A 16,826-nucleotide genomic window follows, 5' to 3' on the forward strand; every position below is an offset into this window, starting at 1 on the left:
GTACACTATAAGGAAAGCTCCCAAGGCACACTGGAACATTTGTAGGTGGAGGAAAATGACCCAGTGTTTCTCTTCTCTCCCTTTTTTTTAATGTGTGTTTATCTTGAGAGAGAGAACGAGCACGAGTGGGAGACAGAGAAAGAATCCCAAGCAGGTTCTGTGCTGTCAGCTCAGAGCCCGACCTGGGGCTCGATCTCACGACCGTGAGGTCACGATCTGAGCCGACACCCAGAGTCTGACGCTTAACGGACTGAGCCACCGGGGCGCCCCCAGTGTTTCTCACCGTAACATCCAGCTCCCTGATGTCAGGGGTCTGGCAGGTGTGCAAGGTGGTGAGAACCATTTGGAGGAGAGTTCCAGGCACCAGGCAGGAGCAAAGAGCAACCCAAGGCAGGCCAACTGGATTATCAGACATAGTTCTGTTTAAAGAGGATGAGGCAGAATACTTGCCAAACCAAACAGGGAGGAAGAAGGGGTTTGAAAATAAGAGAGTTGACATTAAGCCAGAGAAATAACCCTGCATTCTATTCTCTTTTTTAATTTTTAGTGAAGTGTTTCTTTTAAAAATCTGGGCCCAACACAGAAAAGGCAAACAGACCCTTCTCTGCATAACACTTAGGGTGGCCGATGCCGGTTGATCTGGCATCGGAGGTGAAATCTGAGGCCTAATCGACACTCAGCGAGAGTTGTGGTTGATTATTAATGTCTGCCAAGGGCACCCTAAGGAGCGTTGGTTCAAGTGTTCTGAATCTGCCACGTTTCCCGACCAGTCCCTTCCAAATCCTCCTGGCCACTGCCTCCAACCCCAGCTGGAGAAGATTTTCCTTAATGCAAGAAGGGAACGCACAGCGGGTCCTGCTAAAACTACAGTAAAGTAACTTGGCCATTCACTTAGCTGTTCGTTGTTGATTCAAAAAGTTAAGGCGTGTGCGGAAGACTCCAGGAGGATACGTTGGAGGACACGCGTCACTCACTCGCTGCCTCACACCCCTTCCCATCGAATTCCAGAGACCGTAGGAGACGTAGTTGATTAGAGTGCAAGTTGTCACCACTTACAACACCGACAAGATAAAACAAGCAGGACGTTGAGATCCTTGGTGTGGGAGACACTTGTTCATTGCCTGATGAGCGCTTTGTAAGTGTCGTTTGCTTTTGCATTTTGTTTTGTAAGCAGCTAGACTTCTTCCCTCAAAAAGCAAAAAAGTAACATTTTTGGTAAAGGAAGCACGCGGAGGAAAGTCTGGAGGGGTCACCAAATTCAGCTAAGTGGATAGACCTTTGACAGAAGTTTCCAGCACCCCCATACCACGTGTGGGCTGTTTTTTCTGAAACCGCTGGATGGTTCTGAGACCCCAGTATTCCAGAAACTGTAACTTTAGGGATAGAGTCTCTGCACTCTTTGCTATTCATTTCATTTCTTTTTTTTTTTTTTTTTTAACGTTTCTTTTTAAAAAAAATTTTTTTTTTCAACGTTTATTTATTTTTGGGACACAGACAGACAGAGCATGAACGGGGGAGGGGCAGAGAGAGAGGGAGACACAGAATCGGAAACAGGCTCCAGGCTCTGAGCCATCAGCCCAGAGCCTGACGCGGGGCTCGAACTCCCGGACCACGAGATCTTGACCTGGCTGAAGTCGGACGCTTAACCGACTGCACCACCCAGGCGCCCCTCATTTCATTTCTTAAAACAAGCAGTATCTACCTAATTGCAGTAACCTGAGACAGAACGCCCTGCAGTTGTGGAGTTGATGACATGGGCTAAAGTTTCCACTGGAAAGTAAGGATGTGTTTATGTCAGAAAACCAAGCCTCTTGATGAAGCGAAATTGTGGTCTTTCCTCACCTTCCCCCTTCCCTCTGTGGAAAAGAGGACAAGCAGGACGAGTCAGCACGAAGCTCAGCAGCGGCCAGGAAGAGTATGTTTGGAACATTTCTTGTATTTTCCTCCTTTTCAAGTGCAATTTGTAATGTGAGGTGAAAGGTCTCGCCATCTTGTGTTGTGGGATCACCTAGTGCCATGGCGGTGGGACTCCTTCGAGAAGGTGTGTGCCCCAGGGTACATCGTGGGGGTTCCGGGGCCTTGTGAAGGGCAGGGAGAGAGGGGACAGGCCTCAAGGCCCAGGGGGCCCATGCAGGATGCCTCTTGGAGCCTCGGCTTTAAAACGGAGGAGTGAGTTGGCCATCTGGATGTCTTCTTTGGAAAAATGTCTATTCAGGTTCTCTGCCCATTTTTAATTGGATTATCTTTGTGTGTGTTGAGCTGTATAAGCTCTTTATATATTTTGGATACCAACCCTTTATCGGATTTGTCACTTGCAAATATCTTCTCCCATTCATTGAGTTGCCTTTTTGTTTCACGATGGTCTCCTTCGCCGTGCAGAAGCTTTTTACTTTATTTTGGTGTAGTCCCGATAGTTTAATTTTGCTTTTGTTTCCTTTGCCTCAGGAGACATATCCAGAGAAATGTTTCTACAGCCTGAAACTAACGTAGCCACGTATGTTCATTGTACTTGGGAGGAAAACCAAAAAAATAAATTTTGAAATTAAAATTCTTTAATCAAAAATCTTTTTTTCTGAAATAAAATAAAATGGAGGAGCGAGGCCCATCTGTGAGGGGTAGCAAGGGTGAAAGTTTTGTGGCTGAAGTGACAGAACAGACGGCGAGCATGCTTGTGCATCTCCAGTGCCGGCCTGCTGGGAATCCAGGGCCAGTAATAGCATCCGCACATTAATCTAAAAATGAGGCCTGGGAAGTGCTTGGTACTTCCTGGAGACAGACCCCATTCCCTTCACCCGCCCCGGTCTTTCCGGAAACAGAGCAGCTCACGGCTTTTCTGCTGAGGCTGACCAGAGGCCCGGCCCTGCTGGACCCCGGAGCTGTCCCCCCACCTGCAGTGGCAAAATGCCAGCCTTCGGAGTCAGGCTGACAGGGCGCTCGGCTCTCTTTGGCTTTTGCGACCGTCTCTTGTGCCTCCGTGTCCTTTGCAGCCCCACACGGCTTCTTGTTTCAGGCTCATTTGAGGCCTGTACTTTTCCGCCCACAGTGCTGGATGAGGTGGCGATGTTTGCCAGGGCTGGATGTCCGCCTCTCCCTTACCCTTTCTTGACCCTCACCTCGGTGCTGACGTGTGCGGGGCACTGGGAAGGGACCGCTGCCTGCTCCTGGGGGCCCGGAAACGGGAAGACCCAGTTCTGCATCAAGGCGCTTCTCGTTCTTCTGTGTGGCTCTTGCCCTGGTTCGACCCCTGCCCCCCTCCCCACCCAATCCATGGTACCTTGGATTCCAGCCACCTCGCCTTGACCTCTTGCTGGCAGACACACCTTTGTGCCTCCTTCGTTTGGTGGAGTCTTGTGATTTCTGCCTTCAGAATGTTTGCCTGCTCTGGCCGTTCCCTTCCACCTCACTGCTCTCACCCTGCTCGTCCCCTGACCACCCCCCAGCCACCCCCCTGCACCAGAGCCAGTCACTTCCCTACAGGAAGCACCTGATGACCTTCTCCAAACGGGGTTTTAGGGAAGCATGTGAGCCCCTCCACATGGTGGCCACCAGCTCCCTTCCTAGCCTCACGCATCTGCCCAGGCCTGCCCGCGGGCCTCCAGTGGTCGCCCCGGATGTCTGGATGGCATCCACCACTGCCTGCCCCCATCCTGTGTCCCCACTGCTCTGCCCTTCGAGGCCTCCCCCTCCCCCCCACAACCACCAGCTCTCCCCACTCTGCTGCGTGGAGCACGGCCTACCTCTGTGCTCCACAGCCTTTTCTGGGCCCCGCTCCACATCGGTCACCTGCCTCTGCCCTTTCATATACCTACCTGCCTGCCCGCTCCCGGAGCCAGCAGCTTGATCGGGGATGCCACTGCTTTCTTCCCTGGGCATCTGTGGAGTGGAGTTGAGGCTGTCCTTAGGGGTTGGATCCCTCCCTCTCTGTGGGAAGGTAGATGGCTTCGCAGAGTATTTTAGATGGGACTTGGAGGTTTCGGAAACAACCTTATGTTAGCAGCTGCGGAGGGAAAGTTAGAGAAAAGGGTGCTGTTTGCTAATCAGGTTTGACTTCCGCTTGCATTCTGTCCCTCTCGCTTTGCCGTTTCTGAAGAGAGTGCTGGTTGCCAACCTCCTGCCTCCCCACCTTGGCCCTGTGGCAGGTGCGTCCCTGACGCCCATGCTGCGGGGTGGCCTGCTGCCCTGGCCTGCTGCTGCCTGCACGGCTCACTTCCCTCCTGCCTCCAGCAGGCGCTCCCGTGGGACGCCGGCCCAGGTCCCAGGGGCGCCTTCCCTTCCCGCACACGGTCCTCGTGCGCTTAGAGCCAGCAAACTGAGAGCTGGGAAGTCAGAGGCAGGCCGGCCGTTCCCAGAGAAGTGCTTCAGGCAGGCAGGTGTGTTGTTTTGTTTGTTTTTAAGAGAGACAAATGTGCTTTTCAAAAGACGGTGTGTGTGTGCTCACACCCCTGAGTCTGCTTGAACATCTAACACCTACCAGCTCCCTGACGGGAACATTTGTGGCAGATAAAAGGCAGTAAGAAGTCCTGAGAGTGAAAGTAGATGAGTCATGGAGGGAGCGGGCTTGCCAGCCTTTGAGAGCAGCGGGCTGCAAAGCTCCACTCCCGGCTCCTCATTTGCTCACACCTCGTGGGAAGCAGGGGCTCGTGGGTGGGTGCGATCACCCCCCTCCCTCGGCCCCACCACCTCCCATGCGCCTCCCAGCGCAGGCAGGCCAGCCCGGCTCCCCTCCCCCTGCACGCCCCCCGCTGGGCTGGGCTGGGCTCCTCCCCATCCCAGAGGGTCTGTTGGCCAGCCACCCCCCTCACCCTCACCGCCCCCCCCCACCTGCAGGATCCAGCGCGGGGGGGGGGGGGGGGGAGGGAGGGGGGGAGGGCTGCTTCTGCCCCAGACTCTGAGACCTGAGTCCAGTGGCTGTTTGTCACTCGGTGGCACTCATCACAGCATAGGGAATCAGCAGGAGGATGTGGCCCTGCCTGGAGAGGCTGGAGAGATTCGAAAAGTGCCTGTGAGATGGCCGAGAGGAGTTGCGACTTGAGGACGACTGGGAGAGGTTGGGCTCGTGGCACCAGCCTGCTGGCGGTGCTGATTATCGTTATTAGACCCACGCGGCGCCTTCCAGTTCCTGGCACCAGGCAGCACCCCCTCCTGCCACCCCCTCCTTGTTTTCGGAGTTGGAGTTCTCTGTGCCCCGGGAGGAGCTGGGAGGGGACTGGGGACTATGGGTGGGGGGGGAGGGAAGCATCACCACAGCAAAAGCCCAGGATGTTTGCAGGGCCTGCTGCTTTTTGAGGTCTTTCCGTGATGCGCGAGCTGATTTAGGAAATACAGGACTCAGCGGTGAGATTGGAATGAGAAGGGGGTTGTCACCTGGGGGAGGGGAGAATGCCGAGACATCGGGTGGGAGGTGTGTTTAGGGGGTAATGGAAACGAGTGGCCTGATGGGGATCCCGAGAGGGCTCTGGAGGCCCCCCAGAGGGGTCAGGGAAAGCTGCTGGCCGGGCCTGCTGTCTGTGTGTCCACGTCTGTAGAACCCGTCACCAGTTCTTCAAGGGCCTTAGTGAAAGGGGATTCTGAGCCACCGGCTGGCCCTTCCCCAGAGGCCGCTGAGAACGTGCGGTCACAGCCACGTGAACACCCTTGTGGCCATCTGGAGGCCTGGGAAGGGGGTGCTGGCGGGAGCAGGACAGAAACCCCACGCACCTTCGGCCCCGCGGGCCCCACTTCTATTACCGAAGCCGTAGCTACTGAGCTAAGGGGACAGGACCCGCCGATGCCTTCCCGTGAGGTACCGGGTGCAGCCGTGCTCGCGTGCTGTTCTCTGTCCTGAGGTGCGGCCCCTGCAGAGAACCAAGTGACGCTTTGGATCGGGTTTTGGGAAAGTCAGTCACGGGGAGATGGTTGACCTCCCGTGGCTATGGGAACTCTGGGGCTCTGAGCCAGCGACGCAGCAATCAGACTGTGGTCTGGAGATTCAGTCAAACATGGTTAAGCATGTCCCTTTAGCCCTGTGGGTCACAGTGTGACTCTTAGAAAGAAGTGTGCAAGTCAAAATGTGTTTTCACTTTTGCTTCTGCAGAAGCGGGAGACGGCAAATTTTGAGGCACAATTTTGATCAAACCTGGAAGGAAACTCTTACGATTTGAACGACTAGTTGGAGCCTTGCCTCCGTCTTTTTGTTTGTGCACAGGTCTGTTCCTTTGTAATTACCAGACTCGCTAACAGAATGTGGCGTGTTTAGTTGGTGCCTACAGTGCCCATTATATGTGAGGCCATCATGGCCCCACTGGAAGTTCAGAAATGCAGCTTGTTTTATTAGAAAACTTGAGAGAAGGTATCAAAAAAGGAGGAGGAAGAAAAGCAGAGAAGCTCGCCACCAATTGGCCTCATCAAACAGCCAGTGTCCCCAGCCTCATAAAAACAGCACGTTCCTGTAGGGACCGAGGGGGAGCAAACCGACCCTCCAGCTTGCTCACTTGACGGGAGCCTCAGGAACTGCACTCTTCATTTTGGTCCTAGGCGAGGAGGGATGGCCTTTGTGGAACGGATTTTCTCTTTTAACCACTGTTTCCAGTGTGGTGTTTTTAGCCACCACGCTGCAATTTACCCAGGCAGTTAATTGCCTTCTCCTTTTACATTGACCATGAGTGTTACATATCCGAGAAAAGTGACCTTCAGGTTTTCTAATTTAGAAACACAAAGGAAGTTGAGGGAGAGTGTGTGTGAACCGGGCCCACGCTTTTGGGGGAAAGCGCACAGGTTAAGTTACGTGCCCCACGAACCAGGAGCGCAGATAGCCCTGTGAGGCACACGCGTCACATGTAACGGGTGGGGAAGCTGGGACAACACGGAAGGGCCTTCGTGAATACAGCGGTGGCCCCCATGCAGCCCGGTCGACGTGTGCGGATTGAAGGAGATCAGTGCGTGCCCGCCGTCGGGCTGTGCTCGCTCACGATTCGGACTTTCCTGGCAGTGATGTGCCACACGGGCAGCCCTCTGCCACAGCGTCACAGGATGCTGATTTAGAACAGGGGGACACCTTCCCAAGAAGCACCAGAGTGGAAACGCGAGCCCTTTGGCGGAAGGGCAGTGTGGAATGAATGGCTGGAAGAAAAGAAGAATACCAAGGACGGGTGGCCGGTGGGGGGGGGGGGGGTGGAAGTGGAGAGCGTCAACTTACCTGGAACCAGTTATCACCCTATTTGACTGACATGTTTGAAGGACGGCCATTTGCTGGGACTGAAGGGGCTGCTTCCCACTAGACCCCACTCACCCCGGGCAGGAGCGAGCGCTGCCAACTCGTGTCCTGGAACACGTTTGGAGTAGCCTTATCTCCCTGTGGGAAGAACCCGAGTTCTTAACTGACAGAGAAAGCCACGCCTGACATGCAGTCCTTTGGAGTGATAACGATGGAGGGGCTGTCGCCCTCGCCTCCTCTGGGGGGCACGGGACGTCTTAGTCCCCTCAGAGAAGGATAAAAGGAAAGGCGAGGGCGGACTTTTCCTCGCGCCCTGCACGTGACGTCGGGGCTAATGCGGCAGCAACCTGAGAAGCCCCAAACAGACTTGGAAACGGTTGACCGTCTTCTCCACAGCAGGATCCAAGTAACTTCTGTGCAGTTCTGTATGCTTGAGACAAAGATTAGAAGAGTTAGAAGTTAACCCTATTTTGGAGAACTGTAATTCTGTTTTTATAAAAAATACTTTTTTCTTTAGCCCTTTCTTTGGAAGGCAGCACCAAGGGCTGTTGACTTTCAGACTCTCTCCTAGATTCTGGTTCATCTTCTAACCATTAAAACAGGAAGGTAGTTATAGTCCTCTGACTTCTAAAAGTTAAATTCACAGGTTTAACCTTTCTTCTTACGCATTGCTCGTTGGCTGGGGCTTAAGAGACAAAAGCGATGAACCGGGCCTCCCTCTCCAGACCTGCCTTCTCTATTCACCAGTTCCAGCAGCCGGAACACCGTGGGAAGCTCCTGTTTGGTTTTGCGTTGGCCCTTTCGCCCTGCCGGTCCCTGCCCGGTGACTCCCAAGCTGGCTCTCAGGTGCCCGTTTGCCCGAATACGCTGGGTGTGTCCCTGAAAACTGGTGGTGTGTTAAGAGCTGCCAAGGGGCTCTGCCGGCTCCGGGACCAGGTCGTCACAGTCCGCATCGCAGCGGGCAGCCGCCCCGACGGGTCGTGGGCACCTGGTCCCGGGTGCCTGTCTGCTCGGACAAGAGGAGCACAGAGGCCCGAGACTGAGCCCGCGCGTGGAGGAGGCAGTAAGAGAAGGCAAAGGAGCCGAGGAGGGACACCAGGGGATGTGTGGGCGGCGGGGACAGAGTCCCTGACACAGAGGACATGAATGGAATTGTAGAAAACAGGAGGCAGCCAGCCGGAAAGATGGTTGTGAGGATGTTGACCCACCGGAAGGCATTTAGAAGGCTGTTGCCCAAGCGAATGTGGACGGTGGAGAAGTGGAGCTCGCACACGCGGTCTGCCTGCCGAGGCCCGGAAGGGTTGGCGGACACCCGGGGGGGGGGGGGGCAGCCGCCCTTGTCCGAGAGAGGGGGGCTGCTCCGGGAGGCACAGGGAGCTAAGAGGAAGAGGCGAGCAGAGCAGACCCGGGGCGACAGTTCGGAGACGGCTTAGCCGGACCCGCCTTTTCGGCCGACCCATCGGCGCTCGCGGTGTGGCTTGTGAGGGGTCACCCTGTCTCGGGCCCCGCTGTGTGGGGGTGCCATGGCCTGCCTCAGGGCTGCCAGGGGCTCGCTGAGGAAGAAGCCCCTGCCGGGGGGAGGGAGCCACAGCAGGAGCCTGCGGGCCGGCCAGACCGACCCTGGGCCACCAGCTCCTGTGCGGAACTAGAAGAGGGTGCACGAGGGAGGCTGCGAAATCTCAGAATCTAGAGAATTCAAGGCGGATAGGAGCCCGTCTTTCGCGAATGACGGAGTCTGGTTTAAAAACGACGACGACGAACAGGCATCAGCTTACTTGAATGTGTGCTGGGCGTATCGTCCCTTCCTGCAGACGGAGTTGAGGAGAATCGTGGAATCAGTTCTTTCTAGCAACTCTTGGGCCAGGACTGTTTGGCCCTCGCTGCCTCCGGCTGGAGGAGCTCATAGAGACGTGAGCACCCGACTGGGGTCCCGCAGGCACCGACAGTGGCCTCTCGGGCAAACCACCGGCTTCTCTTGCCGTCACTTCCTTTAACTCTAAAGTAGGCGCTGTCTAATGTCAGGTCACAGGGGGATGAAATGAGGGCACCAAGAAGAGTGGAAACCCCTTGCCGACGTGCGGGGACCCCAGAAATTGGAGCGGCCTTGGGACGTGAGAGGGGAGCCCAGCCAACAGGCGCCTCCATTGTCCGTTCCGCCACCCGTCTGCAGTGACCGGGGGGCGGGGGGGAAGGGGGCAAGTGCTTACATGCCAGGCCACTGTCTCCTGCTTCTCATTAATTAATCCAGCCTGGCTTCACGGTGCAGTCAGAAGTCTGAAGGCGCAGGGTGCCTGGGTGGCTCAGACTCTTGCTTTCAGCTCAGGTCTTGATCTTGATCTCCGGGTCATGAGTTCAAGCCCCACATTGGGCTCCACACTGGTCATGGAGCATCCTTTCATGGCTGTCACCAAAGAGGGAGGCTGGATGGGTGGAAGGGAGGAAAATGTATCCATAGTCCAGCTTCTAGCTGAGCTTCTGCTCCTCCTCCCCTAGCAGTATAGACAATCGGTAAGACACTGTTCCTTTTTTTTTTTTTTTTTTTTTTTTTCCCTTTCTTTAATTCAACAACAGTTTGTCGAGCACCTACTCTACCCCTGGACCATACTCTTATCCTACAAGAGCTTGCTGCTAAAAGGGACAGTGAGAACAGCCCATTAATTACTTGAATGTTCAGCGGAAGTGGGGCATAGAAAGGAGACAGGAAGGTTCCATGCCTGCCCTTAAAAGATGGGGAAGAACTGATGGCCCAGATAGCTCTTCATGGAAGCGTGGCTCTTTCCTTGTAGGAAACTGCAAATGGGTCCTCTTGTTTGTTTAGTTTCCTTGGACGTGGAGGGGAGGGGACCCATGAGGAATAAAGTAGAAAGTACCGTGAATGGCCCAAAATACCAACCTAAGAAACACAGACCTTTTTTTCTGTTGACCATGGAGTGCCTGTATCCATATTCTAGAATATTACGCCATGGTTAGCATGTGTACCAACACGAATCAAATTCCCAGACCTGTCTTTTAATGGAAAATGCGAGGTGCGGAAAGATACGCCCAGTGTGATGTCACCAGTGGGAGAATACTACACAAAGCTATTCGGTGTGTTTGTGTTCAGAGAGGGCCCACTCCAGACTGATAACAGTGGTTTCCTTTGAGGCAAAAAGAAATTAGGGTTTAGGGATGTGCGGAGTGTTGAAGGCAGACGGTCTGCACTTTTGGTGATCTTTCCGTTGTATTGTAACAGGGAAAATGTTATCTTGCCACTAAAATACAGTTTTAAAATTCAAAAGATAACACAGTCGTTGGCTTATGTCCCACCTCTTAAATTTTCAATTAGAGCTCGCACGTTCTGAGAATTGGGAAGATATTCTCTGGAACCAAACGAAATCCAGGGGCTGAACCAAAAAGGCCCCCGTCCCCTCCAAGCCTGCAGAGACCCGGGCCTCTTCAGGACACCTTCATCACCAGCTTGAGCAGTGTCATTCGTTTGGGTCCTCGGTGACCAGTGGCAGGTGGGGAAGGATGCTCTCCACCTGCACTGCTCTGGCAGGAGCATTCCCTTTCCCGCCCATGACTGGATCCCACCCCATGGCGGTGGCTGGCTCCGGGCAGCAGTGGTGACTATGTTTTTCTCTTTCCTGGCACCGGGATCATTTTCTTGGAGAGTCTCTGTGGACGTTGGCAAATAGTTTTGGCCTTCTTCCAAGAGATTGGGTTTATACCAGTCTAAATGAGGCAGGCATTTAATCAGTCACCCAGGGAACATGCTTGAGGCCCTCTGGTGTCTTCTTTATAATTAATTTTTAACATTTGTTTTCAGTATAAAATTTGGGCCTTTATCCTCTTTGAAATAGAAACGTCGCATGTGTATTAGACTGTATTGGCACTAAACTTCACACACCACTCTTTTATTCCCTTCCAACTATTAACTCCTATTAAGCAAGACAGAGAGATAATAAGATCCCTCTGCACTCCCCCGACTCGCTGGCTTCCACAGTGTCTCATCCTCTGTAATTGCCTTCGGTGGCCAAACTCTTTCCTGTCATTAGTGTGCGTCAGAGACCCGGCCACCTCCCAAGCTGTGCCCTCTGCCACGCGCCCCTTCCGTGCCCGGACTCTCCCTGCCCCAACCGCTCTGGGAGGCCCAGCTGACTGAAGCTGTTGTTAACAAGACACAGCGGGCATTTCTGGATTTTTAACCCTGGGATTTAAACTTGAACTACTGTAGACTATTTCCTGTTTGTTTGACCTGCTCTTGTCTCTCAGGAGCCCATGCCCAGGCCAAGGAGACCAGAAGCCTCCTGGTGGTTCTCGAACCTTGGTATGGACCCACACCCAGGAGGTTGACTGAAAGCACAGATTCCAAGGCCTCTCCCTAGATATACTGAATCAAATCAAAGCTGAGTAATTCTTTGTAAGTTACTCAGTTAAGCGATTGATTTTCACTTTCTTTCAGAGAAATTTCAACACAAACGTATCTTTACCTTTCAGTGTGCTGGGTCCTCAGGCCTGCCATATACCTTGTGTCCAGATTAGAAACAGGGACCCTTCTTTCTGGGTAGCTTTAAGCCACAGAGGAGGCAAGGATTGGACAAAAGAGGAGGCCCCGTTTGTCTCCTTGGCCAGGAGTCTTTGTGCAGTTAACAACCTATACGTTCACACATGACAACCTTCCTTCCTCTGTGCTCTGATAAAGCAAATAGGTATCCTTGAGTACCTACACGTGTCAGCATAAGGCCAGGAATTTTTCTTACGTAGTTATTACCAAGAACCCTGACAGCAACTCTTAAGGTTTTACGTTGAGGAAGTTAAGGCTCAAAAAGTTGATTTCCCTAAGATAACAACAGTCAGAAGCTGAACCAGATTAAGACCCAAGTCAGGCACTGATGTGGCGGGCAGTTGCACTGATAGGAAATTATTTACAGCCAGTGCCTAGCTTCTGCAACAAGGCCACGGTAATTCCGCGTCCTTCTTCCCTCTGAGAATCCTATTAACTCAGGAGCCTGGGAAAGACCCCCCGGGCCAGGTGTTAGCTGCCTCTCTTCACGATGGGAGTGAGCAGAAGCCTCAGGCCTCCACATGATGGATGAGGAAGTGTTTATGAAGTACCGGGAGACCCGAGCAAAAGGCATGCGATGTGGTAAAGCGTTTATGACCGCATGTTTATTATCGGCAACCGTGTCCCTTTCTGCAGGCCAACCACCATGATTAAAAGTCCGCTTTCTCTTTTCGTCATGTGTAGGAATGTGAGCACAGGTCTGAAATTCAGAAGGGATCATGAAATCAGAGTCAGTGAGGACCAGCTCCTAAAAAGTCGTCCTGCCCTCTCGATTAGCAGCTCGGCAATTTGTCTTCTGGAGGGAGCGGTCGCCCCGAGCCCGTGCTGACTTGGCACCCTGAGCGCACGCGCGCTCACCACCTGGCCCCGCCCCTCCCGGGCGGGTTAGCTATGGCTGTGTCCGGGAACACCCCAGAACTCAGGGCTCCGGGAACAATGCTGTGGTACCCACGTCTGCAAGGCTGCCGGGGTTTGGCCGACCCGGGGTTGGCTCGGTGGGGCCCCTGTGCTTCAGGTGGTGGCCGCTAGGGCTGTGTTAATCGTGTTCCTCGGGGCCCACGGACGGGTGAGGTGGCGGGCACCGTCTGCTCGTGGCGATGGCAGAGGGGCAGTGAAGCAAGTGAAAATGCGTCCGGCCCCTGGCCGCCTGGCCACATTCAGTTCCACGGCCAACCCCAAGTCAAGGGGCAGAGAAGCACGCCCCTGTCCCCTCTTTAGTGAGAGGAATTGCAAACCGCGGGGCAGGCACAGGGGAACAAGGGTCAGAACCCAGGCCAGTCGTACCCCCACCACAGCGCCTTGTCCCTGGAGGCTCATTTGGTGGAATCTTCCTCCTGCCTGCTCTCTTTCTTGCAGGCAGTGGGAAAGCCTAGAAATTGTCCCCCTGCCCCCAATGCACCGTCCGCATAGCCACGCTCTCACATGGCACAGAAGCCATCCAGCAGGCCACTCACAGTTTCAGAGAAAGTCTGTCCCACATCACATGTTTTCCATTCGATTCTCAAAAGCTTTGTAAAGGGATTTTTTTTTCTAGAAATGAATGCCTCCCTCCACACTGAGATCACAGCTTCAGTTGCTAAACTTTCTGATAGATTCTGAAACATCCAGATCACCCTCCTCACAGTGAGGGTTGCTCATCGGTGACCCTTCCTCATCTTGGGTGGCTTTGGTTCTCTTCAAACAGATGAAGGATGGGGTCCCCAGGCACCCCTGTAACTCTCGTTAACTCTGGGAAGGGGCCCTGGCTTCACCCTCCCACGATGTGCCCTTATCTCCCTTGCCACCAGGTGGCCCCACGGGCAACCTGGGCCCCATCCTTTTCTCCCTTGGGGGCACTACCCTAGCTGAAAGACCGTTTGAGGAGCCAGCTCATCTCTTGGTCCCTAAAACTGGTTGAGCATTAGAATCATCTGGGGAATTGAACCCCAAGTTCAGATTCTTGGCAGGCCTTGATGACTTCAGGGCAGAGCTGGTGAGAAAGCTTCTTTGGGAACCACTGGCCAGGAATCACAGGCCTAGATTCTAGACTCATTTCTTGCTCTGACCTCCCTTCCCCAAGTTACCCCCCCAACTCTGGACCTCAGTGTCTTCATCCAAAAATGAGACGGTTGATTTCTAGATAAGAATCTTGCCATGCAAAGTGTGGTCCATGGGGGATTGCTAGAAACAGAATTTGAGACTCCACCCCAGACCTGCTGAATCCTAATCTGCAGGTAATTCCTGAAAGCGTTGAATTTTGAGAAGCTCTGTTTTATCAGGTACCTTCTAGGGCGAAGCCAAAGCAGGACCTTCATACACCCCCAAAAGCTGGAAAGCTAGTTGCTCCCTCTTCTGTCCTCTTGGTGAATGATGCTGGCTTGAGGATGATGCAGGCAAAACGAAGCTGGCTTCCTTCTCTTCTTGTGTAGGTTTCCTCGGGTTTTTGTTCTACTGTGTTCCTAAACTTTCTTAGGTGGACTCTGGAGCTCCCCCAGAGCTCTCCTCTTTGTGGGTGGCAGTCTAATCGGTGATCTTTGTTGGGGGACAGAGAGGCTGGTGTCTCTTACATCGCCATTTTCTGTAGGTAGCTTCTAGAAGCCTCGAATTCAGTCCCTGTGAAACCATTTCTCTTCTCCTGTGCCTTCCCTGTTATTCTCCCCCAATTCGTTTTGTGAAAGCCTGTCTTGAAGATGGTGCTGGTCCCTGGTCCCGCCATAGTCCACATTGCAGCTCACTCATATTGCCAGGTTCCAGATTCTCTCTTGCCAAGGACCAAGAGGCAGGAAAACCGAAGAACCTTCCGAGCCATGAGAAGTCAAGAAGAGAGCTGTAGTTAAAATTCTAAGCAAGCCTCATGCAAGTCTGGGTCACTAGACATGTCAGGATCACAAAATAAATCGAATGTTACCAGAGCAGGGAGGAACAGAAAGCAAGTTAGGGAACCAACAGCAGGGAGAATAGAAGCATGCAGGAAACCTGCTTCCCGTTACTGCTTGTCAAAAATACAGGCTGGTGTATGCCCAGGAAAAGAGGTTATAAATTTCCCTTACTCCGTTCCTTTGCTGTTTTGAAGGGGAATTTGCCGAGGACTTGGAACTGTGCTGATTGGCAATTTATTTGTGAATTGCTTTCTGAAATGGCTTCTCTTCTTGGTTCTCTCCAGTTCACTACAATGAACCATCAGTTTGGGGGGAAATTCCCTTTTCCTTCAAGCCACGCGCCCCACCCCACTCCACTCCATCGTACCTCCTGCAAAGGATATGACCATTTAAACGGCAGGCCCCTAAAGGTAACAAAAAGAAGATCTACCCTCCTGTGCCCTCCTGGAGGCTGCTGAGTATCCTCTGCCTCTCATGGTAGCATGTTGGCTATTATGTATTCTCGTACGTTACTCTGTCAGGAAGCATGGGCCCTTTGTGCATCAAAACCAAAGGATCATCTTTTATTCATGTTTCAAGGCCTAATCCAGGAGCCAAGGACCCTGCAGAACTCTGAGACATTGGATTGAGGGCACTTCCCAAACTTCTTCAGACCAAGGCGACATCGTCCTGGTAGAAAACAAGCCAAGTGTCGACTCTGCCCTTGAACCGTTTTAATCAGCAGTTGGTGGAACAGGTGCTGAGTGGGCTAAGCTCTTGGTGATGAGGATCACACGAGCTGGTGCGTGCAGTCCCCATTCAGCAGGTGAGGAGACAGGTGAAGTAATAAATGACTCAGGGTCCCAGGCCCGGCAAGGGTGGGCAAGGCTCCAAGTCCTGGCTCTACTGCTCACCCCAAGCCCCTGGCTCCACATTTCTGACCAGGAAATGCCCCTTCCTCATCACACCGTTGCCTTGCTTACTTTTTAAAAAAAAATTTTAATGTTACATTTATTTTTGAGAGAGAGACAGAGCACGAGTAGGGGAGGGGCAGAGAGAGAGAGAGACAGAATCCGAAGCGGGCTCCAGGCTCCGAGCTGCCAGCACAGAGCCTGATGCGGGACTCGAACCCACGAGCCGTGGGATCATGACCTGAGCTGAAGTCGGACGCTCAACCGACGGAGCCACCCAGGCGCCCCACTTTTTCTTTTTTTTTTAAGAACAAACGAGTCTTAGTGTTCAAGACCCGGCTCCAAGTCTCCGCTTCTGGGAAGTCGCCCCACCCCACTCATGGCAGCGTCTGTGTAACCAGTGCTGCTATTATCATAGTGCCTCGCAGTGAACTCTTCATGGTCTTTCTCATCAGACTCTGAGAGCCTCGAGTCAGAGCCCATCATATCCTTCCAAGTCCCCAGCACAGTACCGGCACAGATGTCCCTTTTTTTAACCGCCATAAGATGAGGGACGTGAGGACTCTGTGTTAAAACAGTCCAAGTGGACACACACGCATGGATGTTTCTCTATACATGAGCCATATTCTGTTGTGATTGCCACACCTTAAAGCACCTGTAACTCGGCAGGGCAGACGGGGCTAAGGCAGTTCCGGTGACTCATGAAAGCAGGAGGCAAGGCCTCATCAGGGCCTGCCCTCTGTGGCAGGGGAAACCTCTGTCACAACTGAGCGCCCTGGCCACCCTGATTAACATTTCATAAGATGTCGTGGTTTGTTTCTCTCCATCAGAACCCTGACTTCAGCCATTATTCATGCAGAACTGCTCTGTGAAGGGGTCAGCAGAGCTTGGCATGTTCAAAAAGGTGAGCGGCCATTCGTTTTTCCTCGTGGATTCCCTGTCACAGGGAGACAACCCTGCTCTGAGGCTCAGAAAGGGAGACGGCCGACATAGTGACTGGAAAATGCAAAGCTCGTCCTCGGGCTTCTGGGGAGTTCGTGTCGCAGAGTGCTTAAGAGTGTGGGTGCTGGGGCCTGCGGTCGGGGTGGGATCCCGGCTTGCTGTTGGATCGCCAGGTGACTTGGGCGAGTCGAGGCAGTGGGGTTCTGTTTTTGACTCGCTGTGCGATGTGCAGATAACAATGCCTTCCTCAAAGGGCTGCAGAAAGGCTGAAAGGTTAATGGACGTGAGGCACCCAGAATAGCGGCCGATGGTGCTCCTGGTTGGGACGTGCCTGCTCCACCTGCCTCTACACTGGAGGCTCCCGGGCAGGGGGGCAGGCCCCTCTCTGTCCCAGGCTT

At 53.4% G+C, this 16,826-nt stretch overlaps 1 protein-coding gene across 13 annotated transcripts in view; it reads left to right on the top strand.

Moving 5' to 3' along the window:
• The window catches only part of LOC123575878, a 131,712-nt gene that overhangs the window by 62,403 nt on the left and 52,483 nt on the right, over positions 1-16,826 (top strand). Inside the window, exons 1-2 of one of the 13 annotated variants that reach the window (XR_006701060.1) lie at positions 12,648-15,401; positions 16,317-16,390. The exons of 11 other annotated variants lie outside the window; for them this stretch is intronic. The gene's annotated coding sequence lies outside the window, so the exon portion shown is untranslated. Of the gene's footprint in view, positions 1-12,647; positions 15,402-15,811; positions 16,391-16,826 lie in introns of those variants that run through there. One more of the 13 variants, XM_045436787.1, reaches the window with a different exon arrangement.

Source organism: Leopardus geoffroyi, chromosome C2, assembly GCF_018350155.1.
Source record: "Leopardus geoffroyi isolate Oge1 chromosome C2, O.geoffroyi_Oge1_pat1.0, whole genome shotgun sequence".
In the NCBI taxonomy this organism is placed as follows: domain Eukaryota; kingdom Metazoa; phylum Chordata; class Mammalia; order Carnivora; family Felidae; genus Leopardus; species Leopardus geoffroyi.